At 50.2% G+C, this 25292-nt stretch overlaps 1 long non-coding RNA gene and 1 pseudogene across 1 annotated transcript; both read left to right on the top strand.

Moving 5' to 3' along the window:
- LOC114805667 overlaps positions 1 to 25292 on the top strand; it is a 79446-nt pseudogene that overhangs the window by 7634 nt on the left and 46520 nt on the right.
- LOC114808837 lies at positions 5546 to 7796 on the top strand. The gene is made up of 2 exons (XR_003756605.1): positions 5546 to 5652; positions 6299 to 7796. It is a non-coding gene; the product is annotated as an uncharacterized LOC114808837 (long non-coding RNA).

The raw sequence follows: 25292 nt of genomic DNA, 5'->3' as shown, positions 1-25292 counted from the left end.
GGCAGCAAGGAGGCCGACTCAGTAGTCGAGAAGGTATATGACAAGTTCCTATTCCTGCAAACAGGAAGGGGCAGATTCAGGAGATGTCACAGAGGAAGAACCTGGGGCCAGACTAACTATGGAGATTGAAAGAGACGGAGGAGTTGAGGATCACCATCCCCCTGCCTCTCAGCAGAGCCACTCCTCCTGACCCTCTTGGTGGGGAATGAAAGATTTGTCCTGAGTTTAAAGACCCCCATGATCTCTCTGCCTCTTGTCCCCCCATCTTATAAAAATAATCACCCCTTCCCTCTTCCCCTCTTTAACCTCCATCTTTAACCACTCACTCTCAAATGGGTTCTTCCCCTCTGCCTTCAAACATGCCCATGTCTCCCCCATCCTAAAAAAACCCTCTTTTGACCCCACTTCCCCTTCCAGTTATCATCCTATCTCCCTCCTGCCCTTCCTTTCCAAACTCCTAAACGAGTCATTTACACTCGCTGCCTTGAATTACTCAACTCCAACTCTCTCCTGGACCCCCTCCAATCTGGCTCCTGTCCCTTCCACTCCAGTGAAACTGCCCTATCAAAAGTCACCAATGACCCACTTCTTGCCAAATCCAATGACTCCTACTCTACCCTAATCCTCCTCGATCTCTCAGCTACCTTTGTCACTGACGACCATCCCCTTATCCTCAACACTTTATCCAACCTTGGCTTCATGGACTCCATCCTCTCCTGGCTCTCCTCTTATCTCTCTGGCCGTTCATTCTCGGTCTCTTTTGCGCGCTCCTCCTTCCCCCTTCCATCCACTAACTGTAGGGGTTCCTCAAGGGTGAGTTCTTGGCCCCCTTCTGTTCTCCATCTATACTCGCTCCCTTGGTGAACTCATTCGATCCCACGGCTTCAGTTATCATCTCCATGCAGATGACACCCAATATCTACATCTTCTCCCCTGTTCTCTCACCCTACCTCCAGGCTTGTATCTCCTCCTGCCTTCAGGCATCTCCACCTGGATGTCTGCCTGCCACCTAAAACTCAACATGTCCAAGACTGAGCTCCTTATCTACCCTCCCAAACCCTGTCCTCTCTCTGACTTTCCCCTTACTGTGGATGGCACTGCCGTCCTTCCCTTCTCGCAAGTCCGCAACCTTGGTGTCATCCTTGACTCTGCTCTCTCTTTCACCCACACATCCAATCTGTCACCAAAACCTGCCAGTCTCACTTTCACAACATTGCCAAGATCTGCCCTTTCCTCTCCATCCAAACTGCTACCTTACTGGTACAAGCACTCATAACATCCCAACTGGATTATTGCATCTCTTTCCCTCTTCAAAACCCTACTTAAAACTCACCTCCTCCAAGAGGCCTTCCCAGACTGAGCTCTTCTTCTCCCTCTACTCCCTCTGCCACCCCCCCTTTACCTCTCCACAGCTAAACCCTCTTTTTCCCCCTTTCCCTCTGCTCCTCCACCTCTCCCTTCCCATCCCCACAGCACTGTACTCGTCCACTCAACTGTATATATTTTCATTACCCTATTTATTTTGTTAATGAATTGTACATCGCCTTGATTCTATTTAGTTGCCATTGTTTTTACGAGATGTTCTTCCCCTTGACTCTATTTATTGCTATTGTTCTTGTCTGTCCATCTCCCCCGATTAGACTGTAAGCCCGTCAAACGGCAGGGACCGTCTCTATCTGTTGCCGACTTGTTCATCCCAAGCGCTTAGTACAGTGCTCTGCACATAGTAAGCGCTCAATAAATACTATTAAATGAATGAAATAAATACTACTATTGAATCACCTCCTCTGATCTTCCATCCTCCGGTATCTCCCCCCTTTAGTCTATACTTCACTCCACTGCCCAGATTATCTTTCTACAGAAAAGCTCTGGGCATGTCACTCCCCTCCTCAAAAACCTCCAGTGATTACCTATCAACCTTCGCATGAACCAAAACCTCCTCACTCTTGGCTTTCAAAGATCTCCATCACCTTGCCTCCTCCTGCCTCACCTTCCTTCTCTCCTTCTACAGCCTACCCTGTACAATCCGCTCCTCTGTTGCTTACCTCTTCATAGTCCCTCGTTCTCATCTGTCCTGCCACTGACCCTTGGCACATCCTACCGCTGACCTGGAATGCCCTCCTCACATCTGCCAAACTAACTCTCTTGTCCTCTTCAAAGCCCTATTGAAAGCTCACCTCCTCCAGGAGGCCTTCCCAGACTGAACTCTCCCTTTCCTTCTGCTACTCCTCCCCTCCCCATTCCCCCTACTCCCTCCCTCTGCTCTTCCCCCTTCCCCTCCCTACAGCACTTGTGCATATTTGTATATATTATTTATTACTCTATTTATTTTGTTAATGATATGTATGTATTTATGATTCTATTTATCTTGATGGTATTGATGCCCGAGTACTTGTTTTGTTTTGTTTTCTATCTCCCCTATTTAGACTGTGAGTCCATTGTTGGGCAGGGATTGTCTCTATCTGTTGTCGAATTGTACAAGCCCCTGGTACAGTGCTCTGCACATAGTAAGGGCTCAATAAATAAAACTGAATGAACGAATCATGAATGAATGAATCATCTTTTGCCAGAGAGATGACAGAAGTCCAGGCTGGTGACTGGTGGGTGGCTTGGACATCCTCCCCTCTGACCCCCAGCACCCCTCCCCTCTGTTCCTCACATACCTTCCAGGGACAACGAGCTCTTCACATTGTTTATCTCCTTCAAGTGCCATGACCTGGACCACAGAGGCACCAACAACAGCTTCCAGGTGGCCTCGGTGAGGGTTGGCCCCCACTGACCTCTCCAGGGCTGGGGATTGGGATCCAGGCATTCAATAGGGAAGGGGCGAGCCAACGGTGAGCCAATCCTGGCCAGGCCCGGGACGTACCTGAAGTCTGGGGACCAAACATCTGAGCCAAGTCTGCCACTGCTTCCTCTCAGATTCTGTGGACTCCAGCCTCTCTGAACCCTAATTTCTTTCCAGATTCTGCCCTTTGTGCCTGGGACTGGGCTGACCTTCTGGGCAAGGGACAGCAACCCACAGGATGGGATGCCTGCCCCTTTCCTCCGTGTTCTTCCCTCCTGCAGCGCCACCAGCTCCCCAGGCATGTTGGTGCCCATCTTCCCCTAGCCAGGCACAATGGTGCCGACTGTCGCCCTGGACTTCTTCTAGAGAAGCAGCGTGGCTTAGTGGAAAGAGTAAGGGCTTGGAAGTCAGAGGTCGTGGGTTCTAATCCTGGCTCCACCACTTGTCTGCTGTGTGACCTTGGGCAAGTCACTTCATTTCTCTGTGCCTCAGTTACCACATCTGTAAAAATGGGGATTAAAAAAATGTGAGCCCCATGTGGGACAATCTGATTACCCTGTATCTACCCCAGTGCTTAGAACAGTGCTCTGCACTTAGTAAGTGCTTAACAAATACCATAATTATCATTATTATTATTATTATTGTTATTCCTGCTCTGGGGAGAAGCTCATTATTCCTCCCAGGTATTAGAACTCACAGCTTCACTCACCCCAGGCCTCTGACAGGCATGGGATTTTCTGAGAGGGGCTGCAGAAGCCCCAGGTGGGCTCTGGATCCCAACTACTGAGTTTGAGCACTGCTTCTCCTCCTGGAAGCTCCCCTCAGCCCCCACCCCAGCTGCCATTCTTTACAAACTGTCAAGATTCACATCCCCTGACTTTCTACAGTTCTATGCCCACTCAGACCTAAGCTCAGAGACCCCAGTGCTATGCCCACTCAGACCTGAGCTCAGAGACCCCAGTGCCTGCTGCCTCCAGCACCCACCTCAGCTTCATGTTCCTCATCCAACCCCCCAGTTTAAGCAGGAGCTGGCATGTCCTGCTTTCCACCCCCAGCCCTAGTGACTGTCCCGTGTTTGTTCTCTTTCAGAAATCCTTGCTGGCAGCACTGTACAGCTCAGAGGGCTCTGTCATGAAAGTATTGGATTAGGAGCATCCTGAACTCCCATAACCCACTCTCCACTTTTCCTGAGGAAGCCCTGTGGCCTATCCCTGACCCCTGCCCTGCCCTGGCAAGGAGTAGAGGTAGGGAAATGGAGCAGTGGACCTTTGTTATCCCATGCCAGCCCAGTGGTGGTCTCTGGCAGCACAACCACACTCCCTGTCCCACCCCTTCCCTACCCAGCATGGGCAGTCACCATGGACTCAATAAAATCCCGGGGATGGGAGGGATCTTGAGGAATCTTCTTGTTCATCCCCCTGCCTTCTGGCCCTATGCAAATTCCCTTCTGGGTTCAAGAGGCCTCCACCTGGCCCTTTGATCCACTGTCATGCATCCTGCACTCATGGTTCTATCTGTGAACTAAACTGCATCCCTCCCATTGCAGTACAATCTCATTTTCTCTTACCTGAACCATTTCAGGACTTGCCCTGGGAGTGAGGGTGGTGGGGAGATGGGTGCAGTGACTGATATGGAGTCCAGGGGCTCTCTGCTTCCCTCCCCCAGAGACACTACTTTGCTCAGGCCATAGCCATCCTCAACACCCAGGGCTGCAAAATCTTTGACCACTTCTCCAGGAAGGTTAACAAGGGCTGAGGTGGAGGGGAGCCTTCTGGGGCTGGGGGATTGGGGTATCATCATCATTATAAATTTTAGTAGTATTATATTTGTTAAACACTTTCTATGTATCAAGCACAGTACTGGGGTACAGTGAGGTACTGAAGTACAAGCACAAGTACAAGGTGGGATCTAGGAGGGAGGAGGGAGCAGGGAAGGGAGGGCAGACCCCCAGTCTGGCTCATCCTCTCCATTCCTTAACCTCTGGGATGGAAATCCAGGCTCTTTCACCATCCTAGACAGGCAGGCTTTCCTGCTGGTGGTGCCCAGGCCCTTGGGGGATCTTGGATCCTCGATGGTACCCAAATGACTGATGTGAGCAGACCGTCACTGATGACCAGAACCGCTCATGGCCCTGATGGGGGCTCAGGGCCTCAGGATGCTGGAAGAGCCTGGGCCCTTGCTGGTTCAGCCCTCAGTGGCATTGAGGCTGTTGGTGGTACCTAGCCTGCTGTGGGCACCCAATCGGCTAATGGTACAACCCAGCCCACGGGGGCCACACGCAGCCCTCATGTGTCACTTATTCACGGATGATTTGCACATGCCACAGCAACAGCACTGTCATTATTGGGGGGTTGGGAGGAGGCAACTAACCCTCTCCCCAGGGACTGAGTGTCCTGCCCGTTGGTCTGCCCGAGGCGCTGTTCTGCAAGGCTGGGAAAGCAATGGGCTGTTCCCAAACACCCATGCCACTCCTGGGGATCAAGGAGAGGAGGGGAATTGTGCCGGGGGGCAATTAACAGGATGAGAAGGACAAGGGGCTTGGGCATCATCTGAGGACAGTGCGGTCTCCAGGCGTCCAATCTTCCCTCGGCCCCTCGCACCCTCTTGTCGCCCGCCCCACTCAGCTCAGGGTCCAGTTCTCTCCGGACAGGACTATGGGTCCCGTGCAGTTCTCCACCGTGCCCAGTAGGTGGCAGGAATGCTCAAATCATCCCTCCCCCTCGACGTCCCGACCTGTTCCCCAGTGTCCAGTGGGCTACGATCCGAAAAACAAGCAGCACCACGGCCTGCTGTTCTGCCTCCTCATGACCTCCTGCGACCTTTCCGACCAGACTAAGGGATGGAAGACCACACGGAAGATTGCGGTGAGTCCCTAGATGGGTTAGGGGAGGGAACACAGCTGCACACTCTCCCCACTCACATGGGCACACCTGTAAACAGTGGGGAAGGCTGAGGTTCTGGGTGGGAAAGCAGGGCAGGAGGCCTGGACTCCAGGTTCCTACCTTTAGCATTCCAGCCAGGTTTTGGCCTCCTCCTCTAGCCCTGCCCCCATCCCTCAGTTTCCTCACCTGTAGAACAGGGAGGATGATTTTGCAACCCTAGGATCTTCCATTCCAACTCCTCACCTCTGGTCAGGAGACACCCCCTCCCTAACTCCCCTTTGCCAGTGCCTGACCCCACTGATAGCCAGGATGTCCTTTCCTTCCCTTGCCCCACCCATGGAGTGAAACAGCAAGCATGGTCAACTGGGAAGAGCACAGGCCTGGGAGTCAGAAGAATCTGGATTCTAATCCCAGCCCTGCCACTTGCCCGCTATGTGACCTCGAGCAAATCACTTTAACTTCTCTGTGCTTTGGTTCCCTTGTGGTCAAGGCTTAACCCTGTTCATGTGGATAGGTGCTTAGCAAATACCATTATTATTATTGGTAATAGTAATAGTATTACTGTCACTATGTATAGTAATTAGCTCATGTATATGCAATACTGTCACTGAATATGTATACTTATTAGCTGTATTGAGTTCTCCCGAGGAAAATGGTGACTGATAAGGCCAAGATCCACCTTATCAGCATCCTTAGCAACAACCAATCACTGACCGTCGCCCACAGGCTTGAGACCCCAAATTATCAGCAACCCTGGCAACAGTGAATTCCTGGCTAGTGTTTCCTTCAACACCTACGTTTGCTGAAGACTTCTTGCAGAAGAATTCTTCAGCCACAGAGTGTCCGCTGGATGACCCAAAGCCGATAATGAAGGAACTTGCTGTATAATGAGAGGCTAATGAAGACAACAACAATCGGGGCGGAGAGGCATGTGATATGCCAATCCAACACACGAACAAATGGGACTTGAGGAGAGGGATCAGACTAGAGGGAGGGACTTGGCACTGCATCACCTAGGGAAGCGGGACCAGCGGGAAATATAAGGATGGATTCATCCTCAGGTCTTTGGCTACCAAACAGCCAAACAGGCTTGTGGATACCATGGAATCTTGTGGAATCTATTCCAGGTGTGTCCCAATTGTTCCCTCGTGTGCCCCCACCCCCCTCCTTCCTGAGTTTTCTGCATGATGGGATGTCACACCTAGAGATAGGCCAGAGATCCAGATGGGGAAGGGAGAGGGAGACCACAAAAGGGTGAAGGAGGCAGAGTTGGGTTCCACAGGGGGCGCTGAAGGAAGGACTTAGAGCACCCAGAAATATGCACCCCCACCCCCCAGGAAGGATTTAGAAGCCTACATCCAGGACTCCCACTACGCTCAGATATTCGGCACTCACTGCCCCTGCCCCCCAAGCAAGCCCCCATAACCATCCCCCACAGAGCTGGGAAGGGAGCAGAGGGTGGAGGTGCAGGGATCAGGGCCACATTTGTTGGGGTAGAGAGGAGGGACAAGGTTTATTGGAGCCCCTAGGACTCCCAGAGACCACCCTGGCACCCAAGCCCCTGAACCCCTCCAGGTGGAGCCCAGACACCCCAATCTCTGGGAAGGACAAAAGTGCAGAGGGGGATTTAGGTCAGCTCCCCCCACCCATCCCCAGGCCATCCCAGCTTGGGCCAGTGGGGTCTATGCCTCATTGTCCACCTTTCAGCCAAGTCCAGGAGAGGAAGCAGAACAATGCTTGTCGGGCAGAAACCACGGGTCCTGCTGGCCCCAGTTCCCCATCTCCCCATTCCTCTGAACCCCTGCTCTCAGGTCATTGTACCCCAGGCCCCTGAATTCCCTGGACTGGCCAGAGAACAGGAGCTGGGAGCTGCCAACCCTTCCCTTAGTGTTTCCCTCATCCGTGTCTCTGAGTCCACCTCAATGGGGGGGTGAGGGGCAGGGAGGGAGGCTGTGCATGGGGCTGGCCTGGGAGACTGGGCTAAGGGCCTTGTCTTACCCACTCGCGTGGCCTTTGCATGGAGACATTTTTTGGTCCCAACTCCACTGAGCCCCTCACCGCCGTATCCATGGTCCTGTGGACTGCTGGCTTTGTACATGAGAATAAATCTTTTTCTTTCTAATGGATCCCACGGGGCTCGAGCAGCATGGGGAAGGGGAAGGGGCTGCTCAGCCGAGAGGTCCACTCTTGGGGAGGGAAATTCCCAGCTATGCACTCAGCGGGGGATTGGAGAAGCATGGCACGAACTTGATCTTTCTGGGTGTATATAGGGTTGGAGCAGGGGTCACCCAGAACAGCCCCTATCACAGAAGGACCGAAGGGGTGATAGTCCACGTGAGCCAGAGTGCAGGTGGTCTCCCTCACTCCCCCCACCCGACTCCGGCCCCGGGCCAGGAGCACTTCCCTCCGTGGACCCGGGAACCCGGCGCCCTCCCCTGTCTCTCTGGTGGCACTGTGGTCTCCAACACCCTGAGAGGAAAAATTTGCAATCCCAATCCTGATGATCGTCTGTCCGCCTATCGCCCCCTCCCCTCCCCATCCAGGATCTCCACAATTCTACCCACTCATCACTCCAACAGTAAAGACCAACCACACTCCCAACCTCTGACCCCGCATCGGCCCTGCCCTGGGACTGGACTCGGTCCCAAAAGCACCGACCTCCCCTCTCTCCCCACCCAGCCAGGAGCCACATCCTGAGCCTGCCAGGGATCTTCTGTCTCTCTGCCCCTGTTCCCCTACCCCACTATCTCCTTGCCCTTTGCCTCTGTCCTGAGTCTAGAGTGACACTCCCTCTCATTTAGAAAAAGCAAACAGAAAAATAAATTGCCAAGAACAATGGAACAAGTAGTAGTAATAACTGAGTAGTAGTAGTAGTTACTGTGTGCAGTAAACTCCATTAAGTGCTGGGCGAGAATTAAGGTGTAGGGGTGGGGAATTAGAGTCTCTCTCCTTCAGGGAGGCTTGGAAAACCACCTCTTTCATCTATCTAAAAATACATTTTATAACTGGTGGCTGCTGAGGAGTCTACAGTGTATAAGGCACTCTTATAGGTGAATAATTGAGGAGACTGCATAAAGAAGAAGCTGGGGGAGATTTGAGAAGACACCCCAGGGTTTCTCTGGTGGTTTGGGAAGGCAGATGCTGGACTGGGACAAGGAAGAGAGGAGTGGGAGTTGCAGGGGTCGAGGTGGGCAGGGGAGGTGGGGGTGAGTGTGAAGGCAGGGAGCTGGTGCTTAGAGAGAGGAGGGAGACTGCAGGGGCAATGAGGGATTGGGTGGGCAGCAGGTGGTTTAGAGCCATCCTGGTGGGTGACAGTGCTGGGGGGGAATGTGCCTGAACTGAAAGACTCTGGGCTGTCACAGATGGGGGGTCGGGAGATCCAGCCCAGAGCTGGGGAGCAGGATGAGGAGGCCGGAGAGCAACAGCAGCAGGGTCAGACAGCTGGGAGCCACCATGCTGGGTGCTGTGCAGAGAGAGGAGGGAAGGGGTTATACTGGGGCCACAGGGGAAACCAACCGGAAACAGAAGTCCCTCCCACCACCACCCCCACACTTCTGTTATTTAGAAACCAGGAAACAAGGGACCTCTGGAGTCCTGCCCAACACCGCACCGCACCGCCCTCATGTATCGGGTCAGAGCGAGGTCCCCAACAGCCCAGGTAGAGTTCTGAAGCCTCAAAGACCCAGGGAGAGACAGAGCCTTGGCAGTCTCTCTGGTCATGACCCCTGGGCCCTTCCCCACACCCACTTACCAGGACAGGAGGTGGATGGGATAGGCAGAGCAGAGAGGTGACTGTCTGTCTCAGCCAGCGGGGTAACCAGGGCCTCGGGGGCTGCAGCCAAGGGCAGGGATGGGCGACAAGATGGCCCCTCACCTGAACTGCAAAGGGCATCTTTCTCATCTGAAACACAAACAGAATAGAAGGTCAGTCCCCTCCTACCTGCTCTGGCTCCTCCTCCCCGCTCCTGGCCCTCCATATTTCACTCCAGCAGCACCCCATCTGCCCCTTCAAATCTCCCCCAGCCACAAGGGGTGGGGTAGGGTGCAAATTCCTGATGAACACAGCCCTGGCATCCATCTAGTGCAGAACCCTTGGTCCCCTTCCCCATGGTACAAGCCTCTTATAAGTCAGTTATTCATCAGTGTCTACTGAGCATCTGTTTAGTGCAGTGCCCTGTAATAATAATATTAAATATATTATTATTATGGTAGAATGTGATAAACATTCTACTATGTGCCAAGCACTGTACTCAGAGCCATTTCTCAAGAACTTCCAAAGGGTTGCCCATCTGTGTCTGTATCAAACTCCTTACCACCAGTTTTAAAGTACTCAATCGCCTAGGCCCCTCCTACCTTACCTCCTTGACTTACTACTACAACCCAGCCTACACTCTTCACTCTTCTAATGCCAACGTACTCACTGTATCTCATTCATGTCCATCTTGCTCACTTTACTCTTCTGCGTCCTGACTCTGGCCTGGAACACCGCTGTCATTTTCGTTTCTAACAGGCAATCACTCTCCCCACCTTCAAAACAGTATTCAAGCCTAACTCTTCCCCCCACCAAAAAAACCACAGCAACACCCTATCTGTCCTCTCTCCTGTGTTTTCGATGGACACAGCCCTGATGTCCCTCCAATCCAGGGTCCTTGGCGTACTGGATGAAGCATAGGCCAGAGAGTCAGGAAATTTGGTAGAGAGGGGTAGGATGGGAGAAGAGGTGGCCCCTCACCTGAACTCCAAGGGGCACTTTTCCCATCTGAAACACAAAAAGAGTAGATGGTCAGACCCCTCCTGCCTGCTCTGGCACCTCCTCCCCTCTCCCGGCCCTCCACACTCCACTCCAACGCACCCCATCAGTCCCTCAAATCTTCTCCAGCCACATGGGGTTTGAGTGGCGATATGAATTCCTGATAGACACAGCCCTGGTCTCCATCGAGTTCAGGACCCTTGGTCCCCTTCCCCTTGGCACAAGCCCCTTATAGGTCAGTCATGAATGTCTACTGAGCATCTGTTCAGTGTCATGCCCTGTAATACAATAATAATATTGTTGTGCAATAATATAATATAATATAATTATAATATTATAATATAATAATATTGTTGTTATGGTAGAATGTGGTAAGTGCTTTACTATGTGCCAAGCACTGTACTCAGCACCATTTCTCAAGTACTTCCAGTGGGTTGCCCATCACCTCTGCATCAAACTCCTTACCACACCGGCTTTATAGCATTCAATCTCCTAGCCCCCTCCTACCTTACCTCCTTGACTTGCTACTACAACCCAGACTGCACTCTTCACTCTTCTAATGCCAACCTACTCACTATATCTCAATCTCAATTATCTTGCTGCCGACCTCTTGCCCACACCCTGCCTCTGGTCTGGAACACCCTCCCTTTTCATATCCAACAGGCAATCACCCTCCCCACCTTCAAAACAATATTCAACCCTAACCCCTCCCCCTGCCAAAAACACCACAGCAACATCCCCTCTGTCCTCTCTCCTGTGTTTTCGGTGGACACAGCCCTGGTCTCCCTCCAGTCCACGGTCCTTTGCGTACTGGATAGAGCACAGGGCTGGGAGTCAGGGACCTTGACGAGGGAGGGGCAGGGATGGGAAAAGAGATGGCCCCTCACCTGAACTGCAAGTGGCATTTTTCTCATCTGAAACACAAAGAAAATAGAAGGTCAGTCCCCACCTGGCTACTCTGGCTCCTCCTCCCCTCTTCTGGTCCTCCACACTCCACTCCAACAGCATTCCATCAGCGCCTACAAATCTCCCACAGAAACATGGGGTTGTGGTGAGGGAGTGAATTCCTGATGGACACTGCCCTGGTATCCATAATAATAATAATAATTGTGGTATTTAAGTGCTTATACTATGTGCCAGAAACTGTACTAAGTGCTGGGGTGGATACAAGCAAATCAGGTTAGACACAGTCCCTGTTCCATGTGGTGCTCACAGTCTCAATTCCCATTTTACGCATAAGGTAATTGAGGCACAGAGAAGTGAGAGGACTTGCCCAAGTTCCCACAGGAGACAAGTGGCAGAGCCATGAGTAGAACCCATGACCTTCTGAATACCAGACCCATGTTCTACCCACTACACCATGCTGCTTCCCATCTAGTACAAGACTCTCCACCCCTTTCCCCATGATACAATAATAATCATAATTATGGTATTCATTCATTCAATCATATTTATTGAGCACTTATTGTGTGGAGAGCACTGTACTAAGCACTTAGTATAGTTCAGCAATAGAGACAATCCCAGCCCACACCATCTGTACAGTCTAGAGGAGGGGCAGACAGACATCAGAACAAGTAAACAGGTATCAGTATAAATAAATAGAATTATAGATATATACATATATACATAAGTGCTGTGGGGTGGGGGATGGAGAGCAAAAGGAGCGAGTTGAGGTGAAACGGAAGGGAGGGGGGAGGTGAGGAGAAGGGGGCTTAGTCTGGGAAGACTTTTTGGAGGAGGTGCACCTTCAGTAGGGCTTTGAAGGGGTGAATAGTGATTGTTTGGCAGATTAGAGGAGGGAGGGTATTCCAGGCCAGAGGTAGGACATGGGCCAAAGGCGAGACAGACAGACAGTGAGACAGGTGAGATCGAGGCACAGTGAGAAGGTTAGCGTCAGAGGAACGGAGTGTGCGGGCTGGGATCTAGAAGGAGAGAAGGGAGGTGAGGTAAGGGGCAAGGTGATGGAGAGCTTTGAAGCCAATAGTGAGGAGTTTTTGGTGTTATGGAGGTTGATAGACAATCACTGGAGAGTTTTGAGGAGGTGGGTGACATGCCCTGAACCTTTGTGTAGAAAGATAATCTAAGCAGCCAAGTGAGGTATGGACTGAAGTGGGGAGAAGCAGGAGGTTGGAAGGTCAGAAAGGAAGCTGATGCAGTAATCCAGACAGGATAGGATGAGTGATTATACTAAAGAGAAAGCAGTCTGGATGGAGAGGGAAGGATGATCTTGGAGATGTTGTGAAGGTGAGGCTGGCAGGATTTGGTGACAGATTGGATATGTGGGGTGAATTAGAGTGTTTACTACATGCCAGGCACTGTACTAAGCACTTTCATGTCAGTCAGTCATGACTGTGTACTGAGCATCTGTTTTGTGCAGTGCCCGGAAATAACAACAATAATATTACTAAATATTATTATTATGGTGGAATGTGATAACTGCCTTACTATGTGCCAAGCACTGTACTAAGCACACCTTATCAAGAATGCCCATTTGTTTGCCCATCCATCTCTGAATCAAACAGAAACTCCTTACCATCAGTTTTAAAGCACTCAATCACTTAGCCCCCTCCTACTTTACCTCCTCGATTTGCTACCACTACTCAGGCCTCACACTTCGCTCCACTACTGCCAACCTACTCACTGTACTTCAGTCTCACCTAAGTGGCTGCTGGCCTCTTGCCCATGTTCTGCCTCTGGCTTGGAACACCCTCCCTCTTCATATCCTACAATCTCTCTCCCCACCTTCTAAACCTTATTGAAAGCACATCTCCTCCAACATGTCTTCTCTGACTCACCCTTCATTTCCTCATTATTATTATGATCAATAATAGTAATCATAATAATGATATTTGTTAAGCATTTGGTATGACTCAAGTATTGTTCTAAACACTAGGGCAAATGCAAGCTAATCAGGTTGGACTCAGTCCCTGTCCCACATGGAGTTCACAGTCTTAATCCCCATTTTACAGATGAGGTAACTGAGGCCCAGAGAACTGAAGTGACTCTTCTCTCATTCCCTTCAGTGTCTCCTTTACCCTTGGTAATGCACTCTTCATTCACCCTTTCCTCATCCCCACTACATTTATGTACAAATCTGTAGTTTATATTAATATCTGTTTCCCCCTCTAGACTGTTAGCTCATATTTTTAAATGATATTTGTTAAGTGCTTACTATGTGCGGGGCACTGTAGTAAGCACTGGGGTAGATTCAAGCTAAGTAGGTTGGACAGAGTCTATGTCCCACATGGGACTCATAATCTTTATCCCCATTTAATTGATGAGGTAACTGAGGCACTGAGAAGTGAAGTGATTTTTCCAAGGTCACACAGCAGACAAGTGATGGAGCCAGGATTAGAACTCAGGTTCTTCTAACTGCCAGGACCATGCTCTGTCCACTAGGCCATGCTGCTTCTCAAAGCAACATTGTGGGCAGGAAGCTTGTCTAACAACTCTGTTATATTGTACTCTCCCAAGTGCTTAGTAAAGTGAACTACACATGCTAAGTGCACGATAAATAGGATTGATAGATTGATTGATTGATTGGGAAAGATAATGGAAAATCTGGGCAGACCACAGTCCCTGACCTATAATAGGCTCATAGTCTAAGTAGGCAGAGGAGCAGATAGTGAATCCCCATTTTATAGTTGAGGAAATTGAAGCACAGAAAAATTAAAGTGGCTTTGCCAAGGCCACGTTGATGGGGCGAACCCAGGCCCTCTGATTCCGAGGCCTTTGATCAATCAATCAATCAATCAATCAGTGCTATTTATTATTTACTGTGTGTCAAGCAAATGCTTCGGAGAATAGTCTCTCCTAGACCCCCTCCAATCTGGCTTCCGTCCCCTTCACTCCACTGAGACTGCTCTTTCAAAGGTCACCCATGACCTCCTTCTCACCAAATCCAATCCTAGACCCCCTCCAATCTGGCTTCCATCCCCTTCACTCCACTGAGACTGCTCTTTCAAAGGTCACTCATGACCTCCTTCTCACCAAATCCAATGACTCCTATTCTATCCTAATCCTCCTCGACCTCTCAGCTACCTTTGACATTGTCGACCATCCCCTTCTCCACAGCTTATCTCACCTTGGCTTCATGGACTCCGTCCCCTCCTGGTTCTCCTCTTTCTGGCTGTTCATTCTCGGTCTCCTTCGCGGGCTCTCCCTCCCCCTCCCATCCACTAACTGATTAGACTGTAAGCCTATCAATGGGCAGGCAACTATCTGTTGCCTATTTGTACATTCCAAGTGCTTAGTACAGTGCTCTGTACATAGTAAGCGCTCAATAAATACTATTGAATGAATAACTGTAGGGGTTCCTCAAGGGTCAGTTCTTGGCCCTCTTCTGTTCTCCATCTATACTCACTCCCTTGGTGACCTCATTCGCTCCCATAGCTTCAACTATCATCTCTACGCAGATGACACCCAAATCTACATCTCCTCCCCTGTTCTCTCTCCGTCCCTTCAGGCTCGTATCTCCTCCTGCCTCCAGGACGTCTCCACCTGGATGTCTGCCCGCCACCTAAAACTCAACATGTCCAAAACTGAGCTCCTTATCTTCCCTCCCAAGTCCTGTCCTCTTTCTGACTTCCCTATCACCATGGATGGTACGACCATCCTTCCCATCTCTCAAGGCCACAACCTTGGTGTCATCCTTGACTCGGCTCTCTCATTCACCCCACACATCCAATCCGTCACCAACACCTGCCAGTCTCACTTTTACAATATCGCCAAGATCCACTCTTTCCTCTCCGTCCAAACGGCTATCTTGCTGGCACAAGCTCTCATAATATCCTGGCTGGATTACTGTGTCAGCCTTCTCTCTGATTTCCCTTCCTCCTGTCTCTTCCCACTCCAGTCTATTCTTCATTCCACTGCCCGGATCATCTTCCTGCAGAAACGCTCAGGGCATGTCACTCCCCTCCTTAAAAACCTCCAGTAGTTGCCTGTCAACCTCCACAAAAAACAAAAACTCCTCACTCTTGGCTTCAAAGCTCTCCATCCCCTTGCCCCTTCCTACCTCACCTCCCTTCTCTCTTTCTACTGCCCACCCCGTACACTCTGCTCCTCTGCCGCTCACCTCCTCACTGTCCCCCATTCACGCTTATCCCCCCATCGACCCTTGGCCCACGTCCTCCTGCTGTCCTGGAATGCCCTCCCTCCTCACCTCTGCCAAACTAACTCTCTTCCCCTCTTCTAAGTCCTACTGAGAGCTCACCTTCTCCAAGAGACCTTCCCAGAATCACCTCCCACCTTTTCCCTCTGCTCCACCTCCATCCCCTGCTCCTCCCCCTTCCTCCTTCACCTCCCTTCAGCTGAGCCCCCTTTCCCTCTGCTCCCCCTCCTTTTCCGTCCCCACCCCACCCCCTGCTCCTCCCCCTCCCTCCTTCCCCTCCCCTCAGCACTCTGCTCATTTGTATATATTATTTATTACCCTATTTTGTTAATGAGGTGTACATCCCCTTGATTCTATTTACCGTGATAATGTCTTGTTTTTTTTCGTTTTGTTTGGCTCTGCTATCGGTGTCTCCTGATTAAACTATGAGCCCGTCACTGGGCAGGGATTGTCTCTATCTGTTCCCGAATTGTACATTCCAAGCAATTAGCCCAGTGCTCTGCACATAGTGAGTGTTCAATAAATACTACTGAATGAATGAATGAATGAGCACAATGCAAAAGAGTTTGGAAGAAGTGTTGACTTCCTTCTCGCACCACAATGTCGCTTTCACACCATTCCACCTACCCCATCCCTTTCTTTCCCTTCATTCAAAGCCCATGTCATTTGCCTCTATGACTCACTCCAGATTCTAATAATGGTCACCTACCTCCCCCCCAGGTCCCACCTCCAAATTTAACCATTTTGATCCCTTTCTCACATTCCTTCCCTCTTTCTCTTTGCCTACATTGATCCTTGGGGACTTCAGTATCCACACAGATGTGCCTGATGACCTTTCTGTCACCTGCCTTCCATCACTCAACTCCACTGACCTCCTGTTTCACCCCATCTAGCCCACTTACTAATTTAGAAACGTACTCCATCTCATTATCTCTAGCAACTGCATAGTCTCTACTCTAACCAACCCTGAAATCCCTCTATCTGACCACAACCTCCTCACCTGCCTTCTCTTTCATAAGCCTCTCCGCAAATCTGTACTGTTCCCCGATAGAGACTTCCAATCTTTTGACTCCATCCAATTTTCTCAACTCATCATGCCCCGCTTAGTTTCTGTACCCAAACAACCATCCCTTGATGAACAAATTGACGCTCTCAACTCCACACTCTCTATTTAACTCACTTGCCCCCTAATCCCTTCATCGATTTTGTATCGCTAACCTACAGCCCTGAATCACCTGCGCGATCCACCTCCTTCGCTCTTGTGCATGAGCCACAGAGCACTGTGGGCAGAAATCTAGGTATCAGGTTGACTCTTCATCCACTTCATGTTTATCCTTCTGTACTTTAACTCTTCCCTCTCCTCTATCCAGCAAAATTATCTCTCCATCTTTATTGACACCCATGCCCCTCACCGTCACCAGTTGTTCCAGACATTTCCCTTCTCAAAACCCCATCCCCCCCGCCTCCCCAGTAACTTGCCCATAATGACCTGACCACCTACTTTATTGAGAAAATTGATACTCTCAGGCATGATCTCCCTAAAATCGCCCCTGCTCCTCCCGCAGTCCCTCTTCCCTGCTGCATTTCCTTCAACTCTCCCATCTTTCCCAGTAGTATCTCTAGAGATCTCCTGTCTTCTCTCAAACCTCACTCCCTACACCTGCCCATACAACCCCATTCCTTCACACCCTATCAGAACACTTGTCCCCTTTTTTCTTTCCTCCCTGTCATCTTCAACTGTTCTCACTTCTATAGCTTCTTCCCCACTGCTTTCAAACTTGCCCATGCCCATCTTCAAAAAACCCTCTCTTGACTCCATGTCTCCCTCCAGTTATTGCCCCATACCATTCCTCTCCAAATGCCTTGAACCACTTGTCTACACCCGCTGTCTCAAGTTCCTCTCCTCCAATTCTCTCCTTGATCCTCTCCAAGCTGGCTTCCATTCCCTTCATTCCATAGAAAAGCCCCTCTCAAAGGTCACCAATGATCTCCTTGACAAATCCAACTGCCTCTACTCCATCCTCATCCTCCTCGAACCCTCAGCTACCTTCAACATTGTCAACCACCCCCTTCTCCTGGAAACATTATCCAACCTCAACTTTACCAACATTGTCCTCTCCTGGTTCTCCTCCTAGCTCTCAGGCCGCTCATGGTCAGTCTCTTTCGAGGTCTCCTCCTCTGCCCCCCACCCCCTAACTCTGGAAGTCCTTTAAGGTTCAGTTCTGGGTCCCCTTCTATTCTCCATCTACACCTACTCCCTTGAGGAACTCATTCACTCACATAACTTCAACTACCACCTCTCTGCGGATGATTCCCAAATCTACATCGCCAGCCCTGATCTCTATCACTGTTTATAATAATAACTGTGGCATTTATTCAGCACTTACTGTGCACCACACACTGTATTAAGTGCTGTGGTGGATACAAGCAAAATGAGGTTGGATATAGCCCCTGTCCCACATGAGGCTCACAGTCTTAAGCCCCATTATACAAATAAGGGAACTTAGGCACACAGCAGACCAGTGGCGGAGCAGCGATTAGAACCCAGGTCCTTCTGAATTCTGGGCCCATGCTCTATCCACTAAACCATGCTGCTAATGTCACTGTTTGTTGTTTTATTGTACTTTCTCAAGCACTCAGTACAGTACTCTATACATAGTAAGTGCTTAATAAATACGATTGAATGAACTGAAGAAATAACTACACTTAGTTTGCAATGAGAGAGGATTAGTCAGGAAAGGCCTTCTCTAAAAAAATGTTTATTTGGATGGTTTTGAATTAGAGAGAAGACATCAAAGAGGACCCTCTTCCCCTCACCCCAAGGAATTCCCTTCAAGGATTAACCCCGAGATATTACCCACTAAATCACTTCCTTTGTAGGCACAGTTGAAACAGGCTAAAGTCTTCCTTGAGTTGAGGATGAAGTGGACTCCCTCCTTCCCTGGAGTGATGTTGAAGACTTCATTCACAGGGCTCAGCACTTCTCGTTGATATTCATAAAAGGAGAAGTTTTGGATATCCACTCTCAAGGAGGTATTGATGGTGTAGAAGGTGCTCGTACCGAACATCTCACTTACCGAATTCTGGGATGTGGAGCCGAAGTGCCCAAAGCGCATGAGGCCCATCCCTCTGTGATAGAACTTTTTCTTAGAGCCCCGAAAAAGCTGCATGGTGCGTTTGACCTTTGGCAGGAGCTGCAGGGCCCTGGTCAGGTAGAAGTGGAAGGCTTTGTACCAAAAGTTATTCTTGTAGTACTCCAGAGACATCCCGTTTCTCCTCACAGCCTTGTTGAAGTCTAGATAAAGGCGGTGATTGGTGTACATCATGACCGCTATGCCATACTCATCCTTGAAGCCTGAGGGGAGGGGAGACACCTTCTGCTTGGTCTCATTCTTCCACTTCTTCGAGCAATGCATTGTTTCTCATTTCGTCCTGCAGGAGTTGGGGGGCTATAGAATCCACGTCATTTTCACATCCTTTATACTGGTCATCAAAAGCACCATATTCCATGGTCATCTCGATCTGCTGGCCTCCCACCTGGGCAAAGAGGATTATGGGGCTGGCACCTGAGGGGAGACATGGGCCTCCTGGGCACCAAGCCTAGACCCTTCCTCTCCCCCTGTCAGAGATGGAGCAGGGGCAGAGATCTGGGGGCCAGGCAAGGTTGTCAAATCCTCGGATGGTTAGTGATTAGGGCCATTCAGAAGCCTAGGATTAGGTGGGAGAAGCACTTTAGGGCAGCCAAGGGGCAGAAGGATGAGAATCTGAGTTGAAATAATGAAAATAAGACCTTAAACATGAGACTAGATAGAAAGGACTCATAAAGTGAATTAATAAATCAGTGATTAACTAATCAATAAACAGACACACATGAGTTCTGAGGTAGCTGAAAAGTTAAGAGCCTTCTGGGATGGCTTCCTGGAGGTGACTTTCCAGGAAGGCCTAGAATTGGGGAGCAATGTAGTTTAGCAGATCTGAGCAGGGATGGGTTTCCAGGTGGCGAGTGGAGGGGGGAACACAACCAAAGGACAGTAAAGAAGCTTGTGTGGGAAGAGAGAATAGCTGAGGTTGGGGAAGAGATGGAAAGCACAAGTGGGACAATGCCGTTGACCCCTCCCTGGCCCACTCTGGACTCCCTTGCTATCCACCATTGTTCCTGGTTTGCTGACATCTCTGAAATATATTTGAAGGTGGAGAGTAGTGTGATAGGGGCTGGTGCAACACATTTCCTGAGGGCAATGCCCTGGATCCAGCATACCAGATGCCAGTGGATTTGAGGTCCAGGGGGCCAGGGAGAACCTCAGCTTTGGAAAGCTGATTCTGGGAGCAGAGATTCTGAATCGGGGGTGATCCTTTTGGGGAGCAGCGTGGTCTAGTGGAAAGAGCACAGGCCTGGGAGACAGAGGGCCAGTGTTCTAATCCTGGTTCTGCCAGTTGCTTGCTATGTGACCTTGGGTAAGTCACTTCACTTTTAGTGCCTCAGTTTCCTCATCTATAAAATGGAAATTCAATGCCTGTTGCTCCTCCTGTGAGCCCCATATGGAACAACGACTGTGTCTGACCTGTTTAGCTTGTATCTACCCCTGAACTTAGAACAATGCTTGGCACATAGTAAGCCTTTAACGAATATAATGATAACAATAATGATGATGATGATGATCATAATAATAATATTGTTAACCTTACAGAAATTGCAGAAACCAGAAAACTCTTTTCCTAGTTCCACATCGCTCTCCCTTCCTTTATAGCACAACACAGACCACCACAACTGTGAAGTCTTCCCTCATTAAGCCCACCCACTCTCCAACTTGCCACCATCTCCCGGACTTTCAACTCCACCCAAAGCTCCCTCCCGCCCCTGGCCCCATTTGCCCCTGCCCCAAGAGCAACAGGGATATGCACATCTCAGGAACTGGTGTGACCTGGAGTACGTCACTTCACTATCATTCAATAATATTTATTGAGTGCTTACTATGTTCACAGCACTGTACTAAGCGCTTGGAATGTACAGTTCGGCAACAGATAGAGACAACCCCTGCCCAATGATGGACTCACAGTCTAATCGGGGGAGACAGAGGGCAGAGCAAAACAGAATGAAACAAAAACAAGATGACATTATCATGATAAATAGAATCAAGAGGATGTACACCTCATTAGCAAAATACATAGGGTAATAAATAATATATATAAATGAGCACAGTGCTGAGGGAAGGGGAAGGAGCAAGGGGGAAGAGCAGAGGGTGGAGGGGGACCAGAGGGAAAAGGGGGGATCTCAGGCTGGGAAGGTCTCTTGGAGGAGGTGAGCTCTCAGAAGGGTTTTGAAGAGGGGAAGAGAATTAGTTTGGCGGAGGTGAGGAGGGAGGGCATTCCAGGACAGCTGTAGGACATGGGCCAGGGGTCAATGGTGGGATAGGCGTGAACGGGGGACAGTGAGGAGGTAAGCAGCAGAGGAGCGGAGTGTATGGGGTGGGCAGTAGCAACAGAGAAGGGAGGTGAGATGTGGGGGCAAGGTGACGGAGAGCTTCCTCTGTACCTAAGTTAACTCATCTTTAAAATGTAGTTTAAGACTTCGAGTACCATGTGGGATAGGGACTGTGTCCAACCTGATTAGCTTGCATGTACCCTAGAACTTAGTACAATGACTGAGAGGCAGTATGGCCTATTGGATAGACCTCGGGTCTGGGAGTCAAAAGGACCTGGGTTCTTCTCCCACCTCCTCCACTTGTCTGCTCTGACACCTTGGGCAAATCCTAAACTTCTCTGTGTCTCAGTTCTCTCATCTGAAAAATGGGGATTAAAATGGTGAGCCTCATGTAGGTCAGAGACTATATCCATTCCGATTACCTAGTATCTACCAGAGTGCTGAGAACAGTGCCTGGCACATAGTAAGAGCTTAACTAATACCATAAAAAAAGCTCTTACCAAATACTCTGTAAGCACATTAAGGGCCAGGAACATGTCTGCTAATTCTCTTGTATCATACCCTCCCAGCACTTAGAACAGTGCTTTGCACATATTAAGTGCTCAATAACTACCACTGATTGATTGATTGATTAAAAAAAACACCTCATCTTTTAGTGATTGTTTGTACAGGAAGATGGGGGAGAGTGAGTACCTGAGGTGTTTGCAACAGGATCTGGACCCAGAGGGCAGCGATCATGACCACGTGAGCCTGCCCCATCTCCTAGCTTTGCGGTGCCAGTGCCCTGCAAAGAAACCCGGCAAGACAATGAGAGTGCTTTTATTTTTGGGGGGCGGGCGGGCAGGGAGCTGAGGGGATAAAGGGAAGTGACCTCTGGCTTCAAAGTCCAGGGCCTGCCCCCAACCCTGGGAACCTCCTAGTCATTTCCCCCATGCTGAACCTCCACTCGCAAGCCTGGTGCAGGATCCTGCTCCCTATGATCCCTCCCCACATATACTCTCCCCAAGGATGGGAGGGGGGACCACCCCACAGAGTGGGGGCTAGGAAAACACTCTCCCATTATGCTACCTTCATCTCTTCTGCTGGGCACAGCCCCAACTCTTCTTCAAAACCCCGACCCATTGGGAAGCACTAGAATCGGGGTCTGGGCCCAGCCCTGCCATGCCCAAGAGACCCCCACCTCTTGAAGGCAGAAAGTTCCCCCACCCTCCCAACCAACAACCAACCTTCTTCGGCTCCCTGCCTGGCTAGCACCTCAGGCCCCGGGTTGGAGGTGGGGAGTCTGTAAACTGCCTCCAGGACCTGATTTCTGTTTTTTGAGGGGTGGGGAGAGAGAGAGCAGCATTTTCACTTTCGAGGGAAAGAAATGAGTGAAAAACAAAGTCAGAGTGAGCAACTCTCCATTCATTGAATAGTATTTATTGAGCACTTACAATGTGCAGAGCACTGTACTAAGCACATGGAATGTACAATTCAGCAACAGATAGCGACAATCCCTGCCCATTGATGGGCTTACAGTCTAATCGGAGAAGACAGATGGACAAAGACAATAGCAATAAATAGAATCAAGGAGATGTACATCTCATTAACAAAATAAATAGGGTAATAAAAATATATACAAATGAGCAGATGAGCACAGTGCTGAGGGGAGGGGAAGGGAGAGGGGGAGGAGCAGAGGGAAAGTAGGGGGCAAAGGGGGCTTAGCTGAAGGAAGGTGAAAGGGGGGCAGAGAGGCAGCAGAGAGAGCAGAGAGAAAAGGGGAAGCTCAGTCTGGGAAGGCCTCTTGGAGGAGGTGAGCTCTCAGTAGGGCTTTGAAGAGGGGAAGAGAGTTAGTTTGGCAGAGGTGAGGAGGGAGGGCATTCCAGGACAGTGGGAGGACGTGGTCCAAGGGTCGACGGCGGGATAGGCGAGAACGGCGGACGGTGAGGAAGTGGGTTGCAGAGGAGCTGAGCCTACAGGGTGCACAGTAGAAAGAGAGAAGGGAGGAGAGGTAGGAGGGGGCAAGGTGATGGAGAGCTTTGTGGCCTAGAGTGAGAAGTTTTTGTTTCGTGCAGAGGTCGATAGGCAACCACTGGAGGTTTTTAAGAAGGGGAGTGACATGCCCAGAGCGTTTCTGCAGGAAGATGAGCTGGGCAGCGGAATGAAGAATAGACTGGAGTGGGGAGAGACAGAAGGAAGGGAGATCAGAGAGAAGGCTGACACAATAATCCAGCCAGGATATTATGAGAGCCTGTATCAGTAAAATAGCCATTTGGGTGGAGAGGAAAGGGCGGATCTTGGCGATATTATAAAGGTGAGACCGGCAGATGTTGGTGATGGATTGGATGTGTGGGTGAATTAGAGAACCGAGTCAAGGATGACACCAAGGTTGCGGGCTTGAGAGACAGGAAGGATGGTTGTACCATCCACGGTGATAGGGAAGTCAAGAAGAGGACAGGGCTTGGGAGGGAAAATAAGGAGCTCAGTTTTGGCCATGTTGAGTTTTAGGTGGCAGACAGACATCCAGGTAGACACGTCCCGGGGGCAGGAGGAGATATGAGCCCAAAGGGAGGGGGAGAGGAGAAGGGCAGAGATGTATATCTGTGTGTCATCTGCATAGAGATGATAGTTGAAGCCGTGGGAGCGAATGAGTTCACTGAGGGAGTGAGTGCATATGGAGAACAGAAGAGGGCCAAGAACTGACCATTGAGGAACTCCTACAGTTAGAGGATGGGAGGGGGAGGAGGAGCCTGCGAAGGAGACTGAAAATAAATGGCCAGAAAGATGAGAACCAGCAGAGGATGGAGTCTGTGAAGCCAAGGTGAGATAAGGTGTGGAGGAGAAGCGGATGGTCGACAGTGTCAAAGGCAGCTGAGAGGTCAAGGAGGATTAGGATAGAGTAGGAGCCATTGGATTTGGCAAGAAGGAGGTCATGGGTGACCTTTTAGAGAGCAGTCTCGATAGAGTGGAGGGGACGGAAGCCGGATTGGAGGGGGTCCAGCAGAGAATTGGAGTTAAGGAATTCTAGGCAGCGAGTGTAGATAACTCATTCTAGGAGCTTGGAAAGGAAGGGTAATAGGGAGATAGGGTGATAACTGAAAGGGGAAGTGGGTTCGAGAGAGGGTTTTTTATTATTATTGAGCACTTGGTAGCAACCTGAACTGTGGGTAGGTAATGTGTCTACCTATTCTCTCAGTCATCCCACACATCCAATCTGTCACCAATGCCGGCCGGTCTCACCTTTACAATATTGCCAATATCCGCCCTTTCCTCTCCACCCAAACGGTCACCATTCTGGTACAAGCCCTCATAATATCCTGGCTGGATTATTGTGTCAGCCTTATCTCTGACCTCCCTTCCTCCTGTCTCTCCCCACTCCAGTCTACTCTTCATTTTGCTGCCCGGATCATCTTCCTGCAGAAACGTTCTGGGCATGTCACTCCCCTCCTTAAAAACCTCCAGTGGTTGCCCATCAACCTCTGCACGAAACAAAAACTTCTCACTCTGGGCTTCAAGGCTTTCCATCACCTTGCACCCTCCTACCTCACATCCCTTCTCTCTTTCTACTGCCCACCCTGCATGCTCCACTCCTCTGCCACTCACCTCCTCACTCTCCCCTGTTCACTCCTATCCCGCTGTCGACCTCTGGCCCACGTCCTCCTGCTGTCCTGGAATGCCCTCCCTCCTCACCTCTGCCAAACTAACTCTCTTCCCCATTTCAAAGGCCTACTGAGAGCTCACCTCCTCCAAGAGGCCTTCCCAGACTGAGCTTCCCCTTTTCCCTCTGCTCCCTCTGCTTCCTCTCTGCTCCCCCTCTGCACTCTGCTCCCTCCCCCTTCCCCCTTTCACTTCCCCTCAGCTAAGTCCCCTTTCCCTCTGCTCCTCCCCCTCTCCCTTAATAATAATAATGTTGGTATTTGTTAAGCGCTTACTATGTGCAGAGCACTGTTCTAAGCGCTGGGGTAAACACAGGAGAATCAGGTTGTCCCACGTGGGGCTCACAGTCTTAATCCCCATTTTACAGATGAGGGAACTGAGGCACAGAGAAGTTAAGTGACTTGCCCACAGTCGCACAGCTGACAAGTGGCAGAGCTGGGATTCGAACTCATGAGCCCTGACTCCAAAGCCCGTGCTCTTTCCACTGCGCCACATCCCTTCCCCTCCCCTCAGCACTGTGCTCATTTCTATATATTTTAATTACCCTATTTATTTTGTTAATGAGGTGTACATCTCCTTGATTCTATTTATCATGATTATGTTGTCTTATTTTTGTGCATCTGTCTCCCCCGATTAGCCTGTGAGCCCGTCACTGGGCAGGGATTGTCTCTATCTGTTGCTGTGTATATTCCAAGCACTTG

Source organism: Ornithorhynchus anatinus, chromosome 2 (genome assembly GCF_004115215.2).
Source record: "Ornithorhynchus anatinus isolate Pmale09 chromosome 2, mOrnAna1.pri.v4, whole genome shotgun sequence".
Classification (NCBI taxonomy): Eukaryota; Metazoa; Chordata; class Mammalia; order Monotremata; family Ornithorhynchidae; genus Ornithorhynchus; species Ornithorhynchus anatinus.
This window is presented reverse-complemented; position numbering and strand designations above follow the sequence as displayed.